The sequence below is a fragment of the Mus caroli genome, chromosome 10 (genome assembly GCF_900094665.2).
Source record: "Mus caroli chromosome 10, CAROLI_EIJ_v1.1, whole genome shotgun sequence".
In the NCBI taxonomy this organism is placed as follows: Eukaryota; Metazoa; Chordata; class Mammalia; order Rodentia; family Muridae; genus Mus; species Mus caroli.
The window spans coordinates 115,907,504-115,925,467 of NC_034579.1; the positions used below are offsets into that span (position 1 = coordinate 115,907,504).

Below are 17,964 nucleotides of genomic sequence, written 5' to 3' on the forward strand. Positions count from 1 at the left end.
CGAATCTGAGAAGTGACTGAGTAATTAGATGTTCCTCATTTGTCGCTTGTATCATTTCCTCTCAGCACACAGCACCCAGTCCTGCGGGCCCTGACGTGTTGGTGGGGAAACATGTAGTCTATGAATAGCCATTCCCCGCGACTCTTGTTGCTGTTTTAACTTGAAGATTTGGAACTGGACGGTACACAGAGACCGTATCGTATCGTACCGTATCTATGCTCCTAGGTTCGGATGGGGTAAGTGCGTGCCTGACTTCAGCCTCAGGATAGGATTAGAAATGAAAGTGTCCAGTTAAGACATACAGCAAATATTAATGACAGTTTACAAGAAGGGTCCCCGTTAGAACGGCGAATGCCAGCCGTTTTGGGGGAGCAACCTTACCGAATGAGTGGCAAGTAGACTTTAGTCAATATTTCCTCTGGTGTTGGCTGTAACGGGTGTGAGGTAGCAGAGTGGAAGAATGCTTTCTGACAACCTTTCTGAGTGGGAGCTGTGATCACAGGAATGGAGCTTGTATAATTGAGTTCAGGTATTTATTGTCGAAGGGCCGGAGGTCGCATGCGCATAAGAACAATCTGTATGAAGAGAGATCGAGGAAGCTTGTTTCTCTCTCTCTCTCTCTCTCTCTCTCTCTCTCTCTCTCTCTCTCTCTCTCACACACACACACACACACACACACACAAATGTATATATCTACGTGTATGTGTGTGTGTGTGAAGTATATATTTGTTACTTGGTTGGCTAGACAGTCGATAAGGAGATAACAGAACAGCCATGCTCAGGAGAGCCCCAGAGTCATCTTAGGTCAAATTTGTGAGCACTAAACACTGTAGCTTTAAGTAGCATGAGTTGTTAGCCCTGCTCCCAACGCATTACATTCTTTATTGTCACCTATTCTACATCACGCTGATGAGGGAATTAGCTTCTGGGCACACTCTTGTGCTATATAGTAAAGGGCTAGTTTAGCTTTTGAGGGCAGCTAGCTTAGCGCTCCGCAGTGCCACGGTAATTCGGAGCTGTTCCACAATGTCATCGAATGTAGTTCAGCGCTCGCAGTTTTCCAGGAAAGATCCCAGAGGTTACTGTCTCAGCAGTGAGTTTGCATCCCACGATGGCTTCTGTGTTACCATGGTGCGCTGATGTGGATCAGGATTAGCCACTAGGCAGCTGCCACCAGGTAGGAGAAGGGGGCTGGGGGGAAGACTCTCATTCTCTGGAAGTATCAACTTGATTTTAATAAATGTTGATGTTTAATTTGATTGTGACCTTTACGATACAATTTGTGAAGAAAAGAATCTCTGCTCTTCTCATGAGCTGTTGAAAAGTCAGGATACTGTGTCTGGTATGTTAATGGTCCTAGAAACGTATTTTTAAAACCAGTAGTGATACCCATCTGAGCCCAGATTCCATGGCTGTCCAAGTACCAGGTTGGTGAGTATTTCTTGATTACTTAATTGAATATATATATATATATATATATATATATATATATATAATCAAGAGAGGACAAAGTGGCAGAATACTGAGGGCTTGAAAACACTGTCACTTATAATTTTTTCTTCTAGTTAATTGTGCAGCAAAGAGCACTTTGCTCAGTTTCTTGGCCAAGCAAACTCTACTGACCCTTCAAGACCTTTTCTTCTGTTGCTTCACCTCCCCCCCAAAATCTCTCCTTCCCCCACCCTGGCAAAGCCCCCCCCCCCAGCTTTATGTCTCATATGCAAATAGGACTTCCTCTCAGCACGTCTATTAAAGTCTATATGGTAAAGTATTGATCTCTAGCCTTGTGCTATTGGGAGCTAGTGGAACCTTCTAGAGGCAGGTCAAATGGGCAAGCCTCAAAGCCTGGTTGCAGGTCCTTGGGGGAATGGTGGCAGTTCCTCCACACAGTCTTCTTCCTGCCTCTCTCCTTTTGCGACCACAAGGGGGATGTTTTATTTTATTTTCTCTCCACCAGCCATGGACTTAGGGTCTCTGGAATCAGAAGGCAAAACAAGCGTTTTCTCTTCACAAAGCCGTTATTTAAGTTATTTGTTTTAGTGACAGAAAATGACCACACCAGGCAAGCATCAAATGTCTTCAATGGTGATTTCCAGCTACGGTTTAGATTCATTATAACCATGATCATGGATGAGAGAGAAGGATATGAGATAGCCTGATAATTTGGTGCTAGCCAAAGTGCTGCATGTGTCAGGCGCATTAGTTGGGCGTGAGTTGGCTGGGCACAGGTCAGTGGCAAGGAGACTATAGAGGGTTCTGATCACTAAGAATTCAGGATTTTTTTTAGGAGCCTTAGCATGCTCTCCCAGTTTTGTTTATTGTGGAACATACTTGAGAAACAGGGTCCGGTTGTAGCTGTTATTTGGGAAACTTCCTCCCAATCTAGAGAGCTTGCGTATGTGATTTGTTGACTTGAATTGTTTGTATGTATGTGCACATCTTAAGGTGTCATGACTGAATACTGTTCTATAGGAAAGCATAGGATGAAGCTTGTCATAATGACCAAGATGCTTTTTTTCCCCCGATGTTTCTGTGACTTACATAAACACTCTAAGCCTCATTGGCCTCAGTTTCTGTCTTAGAAGGATGGAATAGTATCTGCATTCCGGACAGTCTGCAGGTTAGATGCTGCCCATTTAAGGGACCATTTCTTCTGTAGTCTATGGGATTAGCACCTTTGAAACAAAAAACACAGAATACAGAATACAGGGCTGCTTGGCTTAGAACTGAGTCATTCTCTGTATGTGGATCTCTGCAGTACTATGGAATGCTGGTCAGTGCTGGTCAGTGCCTGTCAGTGCCGGTCAGTGCTGGTCAGTGCCAGTCAGTGCCTTTCAGTGCCAGTCAGTGCCAGTCAGTGCCTTTCAGTGCCAGTCAGNCAGTGCCTGTCAGTGCCGGTCAGTGCTGGTCAGTGCCAGTCAGTGCCTTTCAGTGCCAGTCAGTGCCAGTCAGTGCCTTTCAGTGCCAGTCAGTGTCAGTCAGTGCCTGTCAGTGCCGGTCAGTGCCAGTCAGTGCCTGTCAGTGCCAGTCAGTGCCTGTCAGTGCCAGTCAGTGCCTGTCAGTGCCTGTCAGTGCTGTGCTTTCAGGGGATGTTCACATGACAACCTTTGTTGTTATAAGAAGGCAGAGACTGTTGATTTTAGATTACTGAATGAGCTAAGAGGTTGGAGAAAGGCCCCAAATAAATAATATTTCAAATTATGTTTACAGGTAGGTAAGACAGAAAATACCAATATCCTCCACAGATCAAAGCTACTAGTTATATTTGGAAGTTAGTTAATTTATTAGAAGCCAGCTTTCATGTTGGTGGAAGTGATATTTTTTTCTTGTCCCCAGTCTTTCTTTCTGAAACTTCAATACTATATAATGCTGAAGATGAGGAAACAGGCCAAGGACTTTCTGAAAGAGTCATTTCAAAGTCCTTGCCATTAATAACAGAACTGAATTTGAGGGTTATTTTAGAATTTTAATGCTTCGTGATAGATGTATAGTAATTAAACAGCATTTTAAAAATAGTTTGTCCAGAGAAGATTGTAAGGACAAGCTTGCAGTCCTTCCTTTGTGTGAGTACCTGTGTGTATGTATGTGAAGCCATGTTGAGGTGGAGTTTGTGTCAGACACAAGGCAGAAGCCCTGTAAGTGGAATTATGATAAGCTTGACCTGGGGGTAAAAAAAGAAACAACAATATGAACCAACCAGTACCCCCAGAGCTCCCTGGGACTAAACCACCAACCAAAGAGTACACATAGTGGGACTCATGGCTCCAGTTGCATATGTAGTAGAGGATGGCCTAGTCAGGCATCAATGGGAGGAGAGGCCCTTGGTCCTGTGAAGGCTCTATGCCCCAGTGTAGGGGAATGCTAGGGCTAGGAATTAGGAGTGGGTGGGTTGGGGAGCAGGGGGAGATGGGAGGGAATAGGGGGACGGTGTTTTTCAGAGGGGAAACCAGGAAAGGGGATAACATTACACTTGAAATGTAAATAAATATCCAATTTAAAAAAGAAAAAGAAAAATGTTGCCAGGCAGTGATGGCACACACCTTTAATCCCAGCACTTGGGAGACAGAGACAGGCGGATTTCTGAGTTCGAGGCCAGCCTGGTCTACAGAGTGAGTTCCAGGACAGCCAGGGCTACACAGAGAAACCCTGTCTCAAAACAAACAAACAAAAAAAAAAAGTCAATATTTTCTATTTTAGAAGGGTACTTACATCTCAAATACGGTCCATTTTAATGCATTTATCAACCAAACACAGCCTAAATGTAAACACTTGGTAGCAAGGGGAGGCAGCATGCTATGGTAAAGATGCAGGTCTTTAGTCAGACTGCTTGCTGTACAGATTCATCTCTTACATGGCCGTCATACAAGCAAGCTCCATGCTGACTCTGTTTGGTGGCCTGTGAGGGGGAGGACAAAGTTCTCAGCTTGCTGGGTTGCTGTGGTGCTGGAATGACATCATAAGCACTGAGGATAGCCAGCCAGAGCCTGGCTCACTGCCGATTCTCCGTGTACAGTTTCGCTTCCTCTTGCTTTTAAACGTTGCCACGAGGTTTATTGAACACCTGATACAAACGATCCAAAAGCTACTTGATGGTTTTTAATTATGGGAAACAAGCCATTCTCAGTAACATACCATAGAATGGTTATTTCTTTGGCTGAAAACTGGACATATCATGTCTGCTTCAACAGTGGCTGGTTATTGAACTCCACAATTAAAATACAGTTTTAAAATTTGAATAATATGCCAAACACTCATACGCATGTGTGTGCCGTAAAGTTCTAGAGTGTGCAGAGATCTCAAAGCTGTTTGTTCCCTAGGTGTGTAGGGTTTCTGGCGTGTCATGACTTTGTAGACACACTAATTTATTGCCACTGTTGTCCGAGTTAAGAAGACCAGTCACATTCTTGTGTTAGACGCACTTTTAATATACTTCACTTCAGATAATGGTTCTGGGATGTGTTACAATGCACTGTTTTTTTGAGTTTACTCTTAGGTGCATCTTGTCATCATTATATATCATATTGATTTGGAGGATGTTCTAGAGACCTACAGTATTGATTAGGTAGAGTGCTTCTATATTTTGTGATTTGCCAGGGTTTTCTTCTCATATCATCAGTACTCTGGTCCAAAGGTTCTCCCTTTTATGGAATTTTTCCAGTCTTTATGACACATGCCGGATAACAATTTTCTTTTGGGTGTGCACTCTCTAATTCCCTAACATTTATGTAAAACACTCCATCTGCTTTGGAACCTCAAGTGATCTTGTGATTTATTAGATTTACTAAGCAAACATTTAATGTGTAAATATAATTTAATAAGCTTCCCACAGGTGTCTAATTAGTCATTAATTTCTGCTCCGAGGACTAAACGCAGTGGAATATACATGGGCTCTGAGTCTTAGTCATGTGTGTGAATGCTAGCTAGTCAAAGTGTGGACTCCGGGTTTAGTTCAATTTACTTTTACTATCTCAGAATGTCTGATGATTCGGATATGGGGCCATTCCATTAAGGAGGTTATTCTGAAACCCGTAGGGGACTGTTCTATAAAGATAGGAAAGCTTCCGTTGGAAGGACCAGAGAATTCCAATGTAAATGCCTGATAGTAATTGGCTAAAGGAGTTAGAAGAATATTGCATAGATTATACTATTGGATGGAGCTATCCAGGACCAGAGCATAGGTGAGTGATGGTAGAAGTCTGTCCATTTTTCCCTATTTATCCACATTTCAGCTCTTTCCCTCCTGCTTTACTTCAAGAGCACTTTGTATCATTCCACGGAACATGGCCAGGGCACCCAAGCTTAGCAACTCCAGAGGCAAAATACCTGTTTCCTCTCTTCTCAGTTGTTTGTCTGAGAAGACTCTACTCAGCCTTGCTGAGTGTTTATAGGTAGTTGGAGAAGCTTATAGGCCATTGTAGGTTGATCTTGGTCACTTACTTTGAAAATCCTGCTGAACACGTGGGCAATGTTTCAGTTTTCAGCAACAAAGTGTCCAAGCACAAAGACATATCAGTATTTGCATATTCTTTCAGGGTCTGTCCCCTTGACTTGAGCAATTTGTCTATTCTTTTTTTTTTTTTTTTTTTTTTTTTTTTTTTTTTTTTTGGTTTTTTTGAGACAGGGTTTCTCTGTATAGCCCTGGCTGTCCTGGAACTCACTTTGTAGACCAGGCTGGCCTCGAACTCAGAAATCCACCTGCCTCTGCCTCCCGAGTGCTGGGATTAAAGGCGTGCGCCACCACGGCCTGGCAATTTGTCTATTCTAATAAAATTCTTCATTTTTATTCTCTCTCTCACCATGGTGGGTGTTTCTCTGGTCCCTGTAAACCTGTAACTTTGTATCCTGGGACCTGCAGGATCTCCTCAACATTCTGGTTGCTAGCTTTCCTTTCCTGCCTCAGATCTGTAACTATTGTTTCCTGTCTGGGACCTTTACCTCTCTACTTCACTCTCTATTGGCAACCTCAGATCCATAACTGTTATGCTCTGTCAGGGATCTTCAGCTGCCAGCTGCAGCTGTCATAGTGTGTCAGTGTCCCTCAGTCTCTGACTGTCACTTCACTTTGCTGTCCATTTGGATGTTTCTCCCAAGATGTACAGTTCTTTCTCTGTTCCATAGAATGAATTTTGTGTTGCCCCTAGATCCCAGAAACAACAGGTTTAAACTTTCATAACAACAGCGTTAAGGACAGCAGATGCAGTTGAGAAGACACAGGACTACTCTTTTTTTTTTCTTATTAGATATTTTCTTTATTTACATTTCAAATGCTATCCTGAAAGTTCCCTATACCCTCCCCCACCCCTGCTCCCCTACCCACCCACTCCCACTTCTTGGCCCTGTACTGGGACATATAAAGTTTGCAATACCAAGGGGCCTCTCTTCCCAGTGATGGCCGACTAGGCCACCTTCTGCTACATATGCAGCTAGAGACACAAGATCTGGGGGTACTGGTTAGTTCATATTATTGTTCCACCTATAGGGTTGCAAACCCCTTTAGCTCCATGGGTGCTTTCTCTAGCTTCTCCATTGGGGGCCCTGTGTTCCATCCAATAGATGACTGTGAGCATCCACTTCTAATACCCATGAAAGGAGTTACAGAGACAAAGTTTGGAGCTAAGACAAAAGGATGGACTATCTAGAGACTACCCCACCCAGGGATCCATCCCATAATCAGCCATCAAACCCAGACACTATTGCATATGCCAGCAAGATTTTGCTGAAGGGACCCTGGTATAGCTGTCTCATATGAGGCTATGCCAGTGCCTGGCAAATATAGAAGTGGATGCTCCCAGGACTACTCTTATGTTGGATGTTTGATCTTTTTTTTTAAACATTAAACAGAAAAGAAGAAGACCTTGGAAGAAGAGACAATAAGTGGAACTTTTATACACACACACACACACACACACACACACACACACACACACACACGAGTTAGGTGTAAATAAATGGAGGAAAGAGTAGAGTCTGGGCTAATGGATCACTCCTGTAATTGGCCTCCTGTTTCCAATCAACCCTTGACATCTTTGAATTATTTCTATACAGCCGACCGAGCATTCACAGAAGATATGACCATGCTGACAGTGGCATGTGCACTGGTCAACCATGAGTGAAAATATTCAGGATGACCTGCAAGCTTTACCCTGGTTTCTACCTCTCTCCTGCCTCATGCCTTCCAGGTTCACCATCAGCATCTCTGGCCTCCTTTCCCTTCCCCTTTGTGCCAAGGTTGGCTTGCTTCAGGCCTTTTTCCATGTTTTGTATCTTATGCCCTGAGTTTCACCATGATACTTTCCCTCCTCATTTCTCTCCTGCCATTTAGACCTTGGGTTAAATGTTCCTCAGGGAAGCCTTCTGCTATCCGAGTCCAGAGGAGTCCCTTCAATCCTTCACTGTAACGGTATTGCACTGCTACAGGTGGCAAAGACAGATGTGTTTGTTAAATGGCTCCCTCCCGTTTGCACTGTAAGTACTGTGTAAAAAGCAGTCGTGGTGCCTAACACAGTGCTTGGGGTGTAGTTCTTATTCAATAACTGCATTTTGAATCATCAGTGAAGAGATGGAAAGAGAATGGTTGGAACAGAAGCAGCTGGAGCAGCTGACGATAAAGATTAGAATTAGCAAGGGAGTGGTAAACAGGAGATATTTTACAGGGGACTCAGCGACAGATCTATGTGCAAACAGCTCACAGAACATCATTACAACCTGGGGCATGGAGCTGTGTGATTTCAGCCATGTGCCCCATGAGGACATGTGCAAGAACATGAGCCTGCTGCTGAACAGCTCCTGAGTGAATCAATGTGATATTCAGGAGGCTTGGCAATCAATACAGCTTAGCAGCCCGGAGACAGCTCGCATACTGCACCTGAGTGACAAGCTAAGCCGTTTGTGCCTATGTTTTGATACCAGCCACACTGGGAGAATTGGTCTCATTTGTAACCTCCAGCTACTATTATTAAAATATCGGAAGCTATGCTGTACATGCTAGAGGATTTTTCAGAATAACAATGTAAAGGCAAAAGTTGGTCATTTAATGTTTTGGGGAGTGATTAAAAGATCATGGTAGAATTGGGATTTATGATTCTGGATACTTGCATTTTTTATTAGATACTTTCTTTATTTACATTTCAAATGTTATCCCCTTTCCTAGTTTCCCCTCTGAAAACCCCCTATCCTTTCCCCCCTCCCCCTGCTCACTAACCCACCCACACCTGCTTCCTGGCCCTGGCATTCCCCTATACCGGGGCATAGAGCCTTCACAGGACAAAGAGCTTCTCCTCCCATTGATGACTGACTAAGCCATCCTCTGCTACATATGCAGCTAGAGCCATGAGTCCCACCATTTGCTTTCTTTGGTTGGTGGTTTAATTCCAGGGAGCTTTGGGGGTACTGGTTGGTTCATATCGTTGTTCCTCCTATGGGACTGCAAACTGCTTCAGCTCCTTGGGTCCTTTCTCTAGCTCCTTCATTGGGAACCCTGTGTTCGGCTGTGATCGTCCACTTCTGTATTTGTCAGGCACTGGCAGAGCCTCTCAAGAGTCAGCTATATCAGGCTCCTGTCAGCAAACTCTTGTTGGCATCTGCAATAGTGTCTGGGTTTGGTGGTTGTTTATGGGATGGATCCCCAGGTGGGGCAGTCTCTGGCTGGTCATTCCTTCAGACTCTGCTTCACACTTTGTTTCTGTAACTCCTTCCAGGGGTATTTTGTTCCCCCTTCTAAGAAGGATCAAAATATCCATACTTTTGTCTTCCTTCTTCTTGAGTTTCATGTCAAAATGTCTTCTAGAAGCGACTTAAGAGAGGAAGGATTTACTGTGACCTATGTATGGTTTCAGGGGATTTCAGTTCATTTTGGGTGGGGATTGGTGTGTGGCATCTGGAGTAGCTCCCGTTGGCACGACAAGGAGTCAGAGAATGAGACCAGAGTTGGAGCTGGGTGTGACATTTAAAGTTAGTCTTCAGGGTCCTGTGTGTGCTATCTAGTTACCATTGTCTGTGAGCATCACAACTTCCTAGAACAGCAAACTACGGACCATAATCAAACATATAATAGTGTCAGGAGACTGCATTTCACATTTAAATTGTACTGATATTCAATAGAACAGCATTTTAAAATAAACCAGATCAGGTAGATAGGTCTCTGCCTTTTCAGTTTGCAGTCCCTCCCTCTTTGTCTCTGTGTGTGCATTGTATGTTTGTGTACTGTATATACATGTATGTGTGCAGGTGCAGAGGCCAGAGAGACACTTGACGTCCAGCTCTATGGCCTTACATTTAATTCCCTTGACATAGTGTCCCTCACCAACTCTGGCGTTGGGTTCCAGGCTAACATAACCCATTGATCTTCTCTGTATCCTGATATGTTGAAGTTCTCTTGACTTTCCTCGTGGATACTGGAGATCTGAAGTCATGACCTCCAGCTTGTGTGGCCATTGCTCTTACTCACTGGCCTCTCTCTCTAGCTCAGACACGCTCTGTTTACAAATGAAATCACACCATGACATCCTGTGTGCCTTTTCATCTTAATTTTTTTCAATACTTTCACATTTTGATTCTCTATCCATTGCCTTTTTTATTTTCTTTATATCATTTATATACTTTTATTGCTTTTCATTACCATCGATATATTATTGTCTGACTTCTGAAAGAGCACTTCAGTGTGACCAACATCTCTGTGACCATGACAGAATTCTTAGCTCCATCAGAGGAGGTGGGATGTACAGATTCTCAGTTAAGGCCAGACATGGTGGTGCATATCTTTGATCCACACACCCAGGAGGCAGAGGCCGCCAGATCTCTGTGAACTTGAGGCCAGTTTGGTGTACATAATAAATTAAGAGAATCCAAAGCCATTTCTGTACTTCTTTGATGATAGTCTATGTATCTGACCATGGGATATTTTAGGGCAATAGGGAATGGCAGTGCACAAAGGGCACTGGGAAGTGTGACACTGGGAGGCATTTTCCTGACTGTACATGGGATGGATCCCCAGGTGCAGCAGTCTCTGGATTGCCTTTCCTTCAGTATCTTTTCCACACTTTGTCTCTGTATCTCCTCTCATGGATATTTTGTTCCCCCTTCTAAGAAGGACTGAAGCACCTAAACTTTGGTCTTCCTTCTTCTTGAGCTTCATGTGGTCTGTGAATTGTATCTTAGATATTCCAAGCTTCTGGCCTGATATCCACTTATCAGTGAGTGTATATCATGTGTGTTCTTTTGTGATTGGGTTACCTCACTCAGGATGATATTTTCTAGTTCCATCCATTTGAGTAGTATTCCATTGGGTAAATGTACCACATTTTCTGTATCCATTCCTCTGTTGAGGGACATCTGGGTTCTTTCAGCTTCTGGATATTATAAATAAGGCTGCTATGAACATAGTAGAACACGTGTCCTTATTACATGTTGAAGCATCTTCTGGGTACATACCCAGAAGTGGTATTGCTGGGACCTCAGGTAGTACTATGTCCAGTTTTCTGAGGAACCACTAAACTGATTTCCAGAGTGGTTGTACCATCTTGCAATCCCACCAGCAAACCCAGACACTATTGTGGATGCCAACAAGAGCTTGCTGACAGGAGCCTGACATAGCTGTCCCCTGAGAGGCTCAGCCAGTGCCTGACAAATACGGAGGTGGATGCTCTCAGCCAACTATTGGACTGAGCACAAGGTTCACAACGAAGGAGCTAGAAAAAGTACCCAAGAAGCTGAAGGAGCTTGCAGCCCCATAGGAGGAACAACAATATGAACTAACCAGTCCCCCCACCCCCAGAGCTCCCAGGGACTAAACCACCAACCAAAGAGTACACATGGAGAGACCCATGACTCCAGCTGCATATATAGCAGAGGATGGCCTTGTTGGACATCAATGCGAGGGGAGGCTCTTGGTCCTGTGATGGCTAGATGCCCCAGTGTGGGGGAATGCCAGGACAGGGAAGCAGGAGTGGGTAGGTTGGTGAGCGGGTGTGGGGTGGGGGATGGGATGTGCTAGGAGGTTTTCAGAGGGGAAACCAGGAAAGGGGATAACATTTTAAATGTAAATAAAGAGACTATCTAATTTTTTTTTCTTTTTAAAAAAAGGAGGCATTTTTCTGTTATCAGGCTTATGCAGAGCTACTGTGAACCGAGACTGTAATGCTGCTCTTGGAGCTTTGCATGTCTAGTTTCTACTTGTTCTTATCAAGTTTCAAAACCACACCAGTCAAGAGGCTCTGTGAGGAGGACTGGTTCACCAGATGTTGTTAAACTACAGATAGGCAAAAGGGCCTCTGAGCATGTTGGTTATTCTCTGCATTATTGAAGACTGGGGGGTGGGGGTGGAAATAAAGAACAGATGCCCATGAAATTAGCAACATCATGATGAGGATGGAGATAAATTCCCAGAACCTCTTATGTTTTTCAGAGGCTTACATAAAGTGTCATAGGCCCAAGAGGGACTCCTAAGAGATGAGGGTTCTTTGTTCTTTGGCTGTTTTTTTGTTTTGTTTTGTTTTGTTTTGTTTTGTTTTGTTTTGTTTTGTTTTTTTTGCCAATGTGGCAACTGGGCATATCAGCTTGTGAGGTCTGTCGTATGAAAAATTTCATATGTCCTGCATCACTCAGATGTGGAAATGTCACCCACAATTGCTCTCTGTACTTTTCTATCTCTTATTGGTTCCTGGACCCTCTGACTTTACAGGGTTTTAGTATATACACTCGGCCTCATCATTCTAGGCATTTCTAGGGGCCACACTTATTCTCTGCATAATTAGAAGAAATGTAATTATTTTGTTTCATTGCTAATTGGCTGTCTTTCCCATAAGCATACTTTCCTGGGGAAATGAGAGCAGCTGTCTGCGCATGGCATTCGGGGCATCAGCGGACCACAGAAAGGATTCCGTCCAAGGCCGGCGTATGGAGCAGTGAGCGTATGGTGGTGACTTAGCAGAGCAGGGGGGTTGCAGTGGATATTATGCCTTCACAAATTTGGATGACTCGAAGGCGGCTTCATCAGTGAAAAGGGCAGCAGCAGTGAGTCCTGACCAGTCTGTCTGTCTTCTATCCTCCAGTCCCTCCCAAGACCGCGGCTGGAGGTGGGGAGCTGAAGGCTGAGCGCTCGCTCATTCCAGAATCTTAGGACCTTTCTCTTCTCCTGGGAGAAAGCAGTGGCATTTGCATCCACTCCCATCAGTACAGACCAGTGATCATTACCAATTTGGTTTTCTCTTTGGGTGTGATTGTGGGGCCCGGGTACTCTACAGGTGACTCTAGCAATCTCTGCTCTGTGATGGTGGTGTTATGTTAAGCCAGGAGGAGATGGCTTTGTCATACCACCAGCAAGCGTGCCACTTAGATTGCTTTTCCTGTCTCAGATACACCTCAGTGTCTACCACAGTGCTTGCTTGATAATCTAAAACGCAGTGGTTTTTCAACCTTCCTAAGGCTGCGACCCTTAAGTAAAGTCCCGCATGCTGTGGTGATCCCCAACCATAACGTTATTTTTGTGGTTACTTCATAGCTGTGCTTTTGCTACTGTTATGAATCATAATATCTATGATGTAACTATCTGGTATTTCGGATGATCTTAGGTGAACCCTGTGACAGGGTCACTCGACCCTCCCATGGAGTTCACGACCCACAGGTTGGGAACCCCTGCTCTAAGGATTTGCATTTTTCCACTGCACTAACGTTCATTTTATGACACTCTCAGGGTTGGGCATATCATCAATGAGGGACATTTCCTGAAATTATGCAAGCCAGACATTGTAACGATATGACTTCTGCCCCATTGCCTTTCTAACAGTGGTCTGGGATCTTGGATCTGGAGTGCCCAGGATTATATGTGCACCCCTGACTACAGACACCTTTAATGTTGGGAAAGCTTAGTATTTAAGGAAACATTTTTCAATGGCTGGTGTCTTTGGATTTTGTCCATGTTCCTAACTAGCTTCCTTACAGCTAACAGACCTTCTCTTGGCTCCTGGTCATTCTGACTGCTGCCCAATGAGTTCAGATGAGGCAGAGAGCATAGTGCAGAACCCAGGCAGTTTATTAAGGGTTAGCATGAGGCAACCTCCTGAGGGAGTGTGGACAACGACTGAAGGGACCACTGTGAGGGAAAGTACTGTCGTGGTGTGGGAGGGGCCCAAGGCCGGACAGGCTGTTGTGTGAAAGTTCCAGTTTCCAAGGACTGCTCTTCCAAATTTCTCTGGAATACAGCTTTCTTAAGGAGCTTTCCTGCTCAGGTGATTGACAGATTCATTTAGGTGGTTCTCCCTTTTTAAATTGAAAATAAAAGTTTACACACACACACACACACACACACACACACACACACACACACAGAGGCACATATAAATAACATATTAGGATAATGATTCACCTCATCTCCTCCCAGTTTCTCCCCACAAGAAGAATTGAATGAAAAGGGATAAACTAACAAATGAAGAAAAGAAAAGAAATAAATATTGAGATTACCTTTTAAGGGAGATTATCTCTTAAGGGAGTGGGCAGTATTTATCTTTGCCTGTTTCTCCTTCTTTTCACATAGCTCAAATCCTAAGGAAGGGAAATTGTGATACTTTCCCCTTTCTAAAATCAATGTATCACCAAGGATGTATGCCATAGAGCTAGAATATGAATATGAGGGAAGGACCCTTCCCAGGGACTTTCAAGCCTGCTAGTATCTACCAGTGTGATATTAACTTTAAGGCAGACATTTTCCCACTGGTTTGGTCAACTGGCCAGTGTTTTAAGCAGTGCCATATGGTAGCTCAGAGCCAATTCTGGACCGAGTTTCACAAGGTTTTGTCACATAGCTCTATACCTATCAAGTTCTGTGAATTTTCATCATCTCTGAGTTTCTCTGATTCCACCTCCTTCACTTGTAACGTGAAGCTCGTAATGGTATCTTCCGAGGTTTTAAATAAGGATAGAATGGCTTCCCATGCACAATGTGTTTAAGACAGTATCTGGAAGAAAATTAAGCACTCAGTATTCACCAAGTACACAGATGGGATTCAAATCAAAACCAATTCTGATCATCATTAAGACTCACTATTTGCTGTGTCCTTTGTTATAAATATATTTGGAAATTTCAAATGTAAACTGATCTCTTTCTGAAACTATTTCTTAATAAAGAGTTAAGAGCTACCCTAGTCAATGATGCAGCAGGCTCTTTTTTTTTTTTTTCTTTTTTCCTTTTGAAGCTTGAAAGCATCACACTGACAAGGATGGAGAAAGTGGCTCACCCTGTCTAAGGACACAAAGTATCCACTGGGGAGGACTCTTTTTTTAGGGATGAAGTTTTCTGAATTTATAATCAAGGTGATTGAAAACCTTCACAGCAGTTACTGCTAGAGGCTGCTAGATCCCAGCCTGCTGCAGTTGCTCAGGAATAACTTTAAAGCTCCTGCTCCCTTGGCTTTGCCTTCAGAGCTGCTTGACGGTCTTTACAAGGACATCTGCCTCTTTATTTTGCTGTTAAATCTCATTTTCGACTCAAGATGGTATTACCGAACTTTATCATTCACCTGATTTATTGAACTTGACACTGAATAATTTTGGTTCTTTAAAGAATTCCATCCACAAGGTATGAACATGCAGCTCTCTGGAGAAAATAGAGCGTGATAAAGGTTTTTGGTGGTATCTTTTAAGTTTTAGACAAATGTCCAAAAATAATCTGTGAATATGGCATCAGTGCTGGGGTGTGGCACAGTCTTGCAAGGTAGTCACTTTGAGGGGGCTAAGGCCTATTTGAGTGTATATATTCTAGGGGTTATTATTACTCATGAGACACAGGAACCCCCCCCCCAGGGCATCTTGTTGATTCTTTACTTTCCAAATGCATAGTGAGCTTGAAGTTGGACTTCATAAATTCTCTCAAGTAAAAGGAAACAGTTAATAATCATGATATACAACCTATTTTAATTTTTCCTTCATATTGCCATTTATCATTATTGTATCCAAAAACTTTGATTCTGTTATTCATACTACCTGGAAAATTCAATGAATCTGTACTAGAATAGCTTACGATAAAACCATGTAAACGCATCCAATTACTGTTTTTCTACCACAACACAGCCTTGGAAATGGTTGTATAAAAGCAGATAGTATTTCCCTAGAGGTGTAATATGGGTGGTTCTGCTTCCAACATGATGTAAAATCCAATGAGCCAGAGGGAAAAAGCAAGAAATATGCTATGAGAACAGTATTAGCCCCCCAAAACAAAGTTGTACAGCAGAGCCAACAATAATTGCATCATTATACTCTACATATTTGATTACAAAGAGAATATTGATAAATCATGGCTTTTATTTAATAAATAAAACCCCCATTGGTAAATTTGACTGGAAGCTAATATTTGACAAATAATTATTCGTGTATTACAATGGTTCTAAAACTATATGAGATTTTAAGGGAGATGATTCCTAAGGGTCTGGTCTCTTAAAAGATATAGAGGAATTATGCTGCCTTGTTCATTTTGTGGGCAGCCACAAAAAAAAATTATACTACTGGCCAGAGAGCCATCTCCTAATTTATCTTACTAGATCTTCCTGCATTCATTAATTAGGTCAATACATTTGTTGAATAAATCAATATTATAGGAGTACAGTGTTCTAGATAACTGGGCACTTGCAAGCTAGGGTGGAGCTCCAGAGTGAGTAGGGAGACAGAGGTAGAATAGGCAGAAAGTCAAGGGAGGAAGAAGCTTCAAGTTTGGATAATTTGTGTCCAGTAATATGAAAGCTAAGAGCTGACCATGGGGTTTATAAAACAGTAAGTTATTTGTGGCCTTGGTTGACAGGTAGAGAAGTGTCTGATTGGAAATGTGAGACTAGAAATAGAACAATGGAAGCTCAACTACAACTTTAAAGAGATTTCCTGGAGAGAGCAAAGACAAAGGGTGTTAGAAGATGAAGTTTTGGTGGGGGAAACTTATTTATTTGTTGAGAGAAATCATAGCATATTGCATGTTTGTCTCATGTCCTAGGGGTACTGTTTCTGATATGAGGATGGGGAAGATTGGATAAATGATCCTTGTAGGCATGAATAGATGACAACACTTGGAGTTGGTTCTAGTCAGGAACTCAGACAGTGTATCCAGAAAGAACATAGCACATAAGGGTGCAGAGACAAATCGATGGGTACCCTTTGTCCTTTTAAAAATAATTTTAAATGTTCAAAGGCTTCAGTGTTATTGTTCAGCGTCACACCAAATAAGGATGAGCTGACAGCAATCTGTCACTTCATGTGATGCTCTGTCAGCAGTCATTAGCATTCTTTACTACTCTTTGGAAACTCATTAAAAAAAAAACTTAGTAGCAAATCTTAGGCAATAGCTTTGAAATCGTGCTAGAGTCGGTTTGAGATGGATGGTGGGTGACAGTGTTGTGATTGGAATCGCTCTTTACCCTCGGTTTGACAAATTATTGAATGACTTGATAAGGACTAGAGGTCATCTGGGTATAATTGTTCAAATAACACCTTCAGATTATGGCATTGGCAACTCGAGAAACAGTCAATGGTGAAAAAATAGCCATTCAGGACCTGAAATACTGGGTCAGAGTGGTACGGTTCCATCTCGGTATCTGTGTCCCAGGTGGTTTAATAACTCTCCTTTATTGCTGTCTTTGTTATAAAGACGTTATAAGTTTTATTGAATGTATCAAGCCTGGGCTCAGGATATGGCTCAGAGGTAGAGTGGGCTTAGGCCCTGAGCTTGACACACAACACAAGCAAGCAAGCACGCCAGCAAACAAAGCTGAAACCCCAAATTCAGACCTATAGCTGGAGAGATATCATGTAATTGATTTTTATGGATTGGTGTTAGGGTCCAAACTATGTTAAAAAGTGAGGCAAATATGAATGATTTCATATTCAATACAGTATCTATCTACTGTGTTTAAAAATTGTGCCAACCTCTGTAAAGATGATATTAATACCAATTAGAATTCACTGCCTTGAATTAAAATAGAAAAATCAGCATAAAGATGTTTGATTGCTTGGAGAGAAATAATTCACCACGGACTGAAACTCTTGCAGATCCTCTTGGTGGGCAGACAGTGGAGCTCAGGCTTAGACTTCAAGGCAAGGATTTGTCTTAGCGCCCGCGGTGAGAAAATGATACACCCATTCTGAGTGAGCTGCTAAGACGCATCAGACACTTAGGGATACTCATTCCATCAATTTTAGTCATAAAAGTTTTGCAAACATTTAAATTGCTTGAATACGGCAAGCTAATAAATAACAGGTTCGAATGTGTAGACGTGTGTTTTTAAAAATGACCCAGCTTTGTCAGCACCGAACAGTCTTAATTATTGGAAATCTCATTTTGGTCCAAAGTAACTCCCTTCTGAAAGATCTATGAGCAATTCTAATACACTTAGTAGTTTTCTTTCTTTTTTTTAAATATATTTTTTATTATGTATTTTCCTCAATTACATTTCCAATGCTATCCCAAAAGTCCCCCATACCCTCCCCCCC

At 42.7% G+C, this 17,964-nt stretch overlaps 1 protein-coding gene across 5 annotated transcripts in view; it reads left to right on the forward strand.

Moving 5' to 3' along the window:
* Tafa2 (TAFA chemokine like family member 2) overlaps positions 1-17,964 on the forward strand; it is a 463,344-nt gene that overhangs the window by 88,566 nt on the left and 356,814 nt on the right. The window contains exon 1 of one of the 5 annotated variants that reach the window (XM_029482931.1): positions 96-236. The exons of the other annotated variants lie outside the window; for them this stretch is intronic. The gene's annotated coding sequence lies outside the window, so the exon portion shown is untranslated. Of the gene's footprint in view, positions 1-95; positions 237-17,964 lie in introns of those variants that run through there. 5 annotated transcript variants of the gene reach the window in all.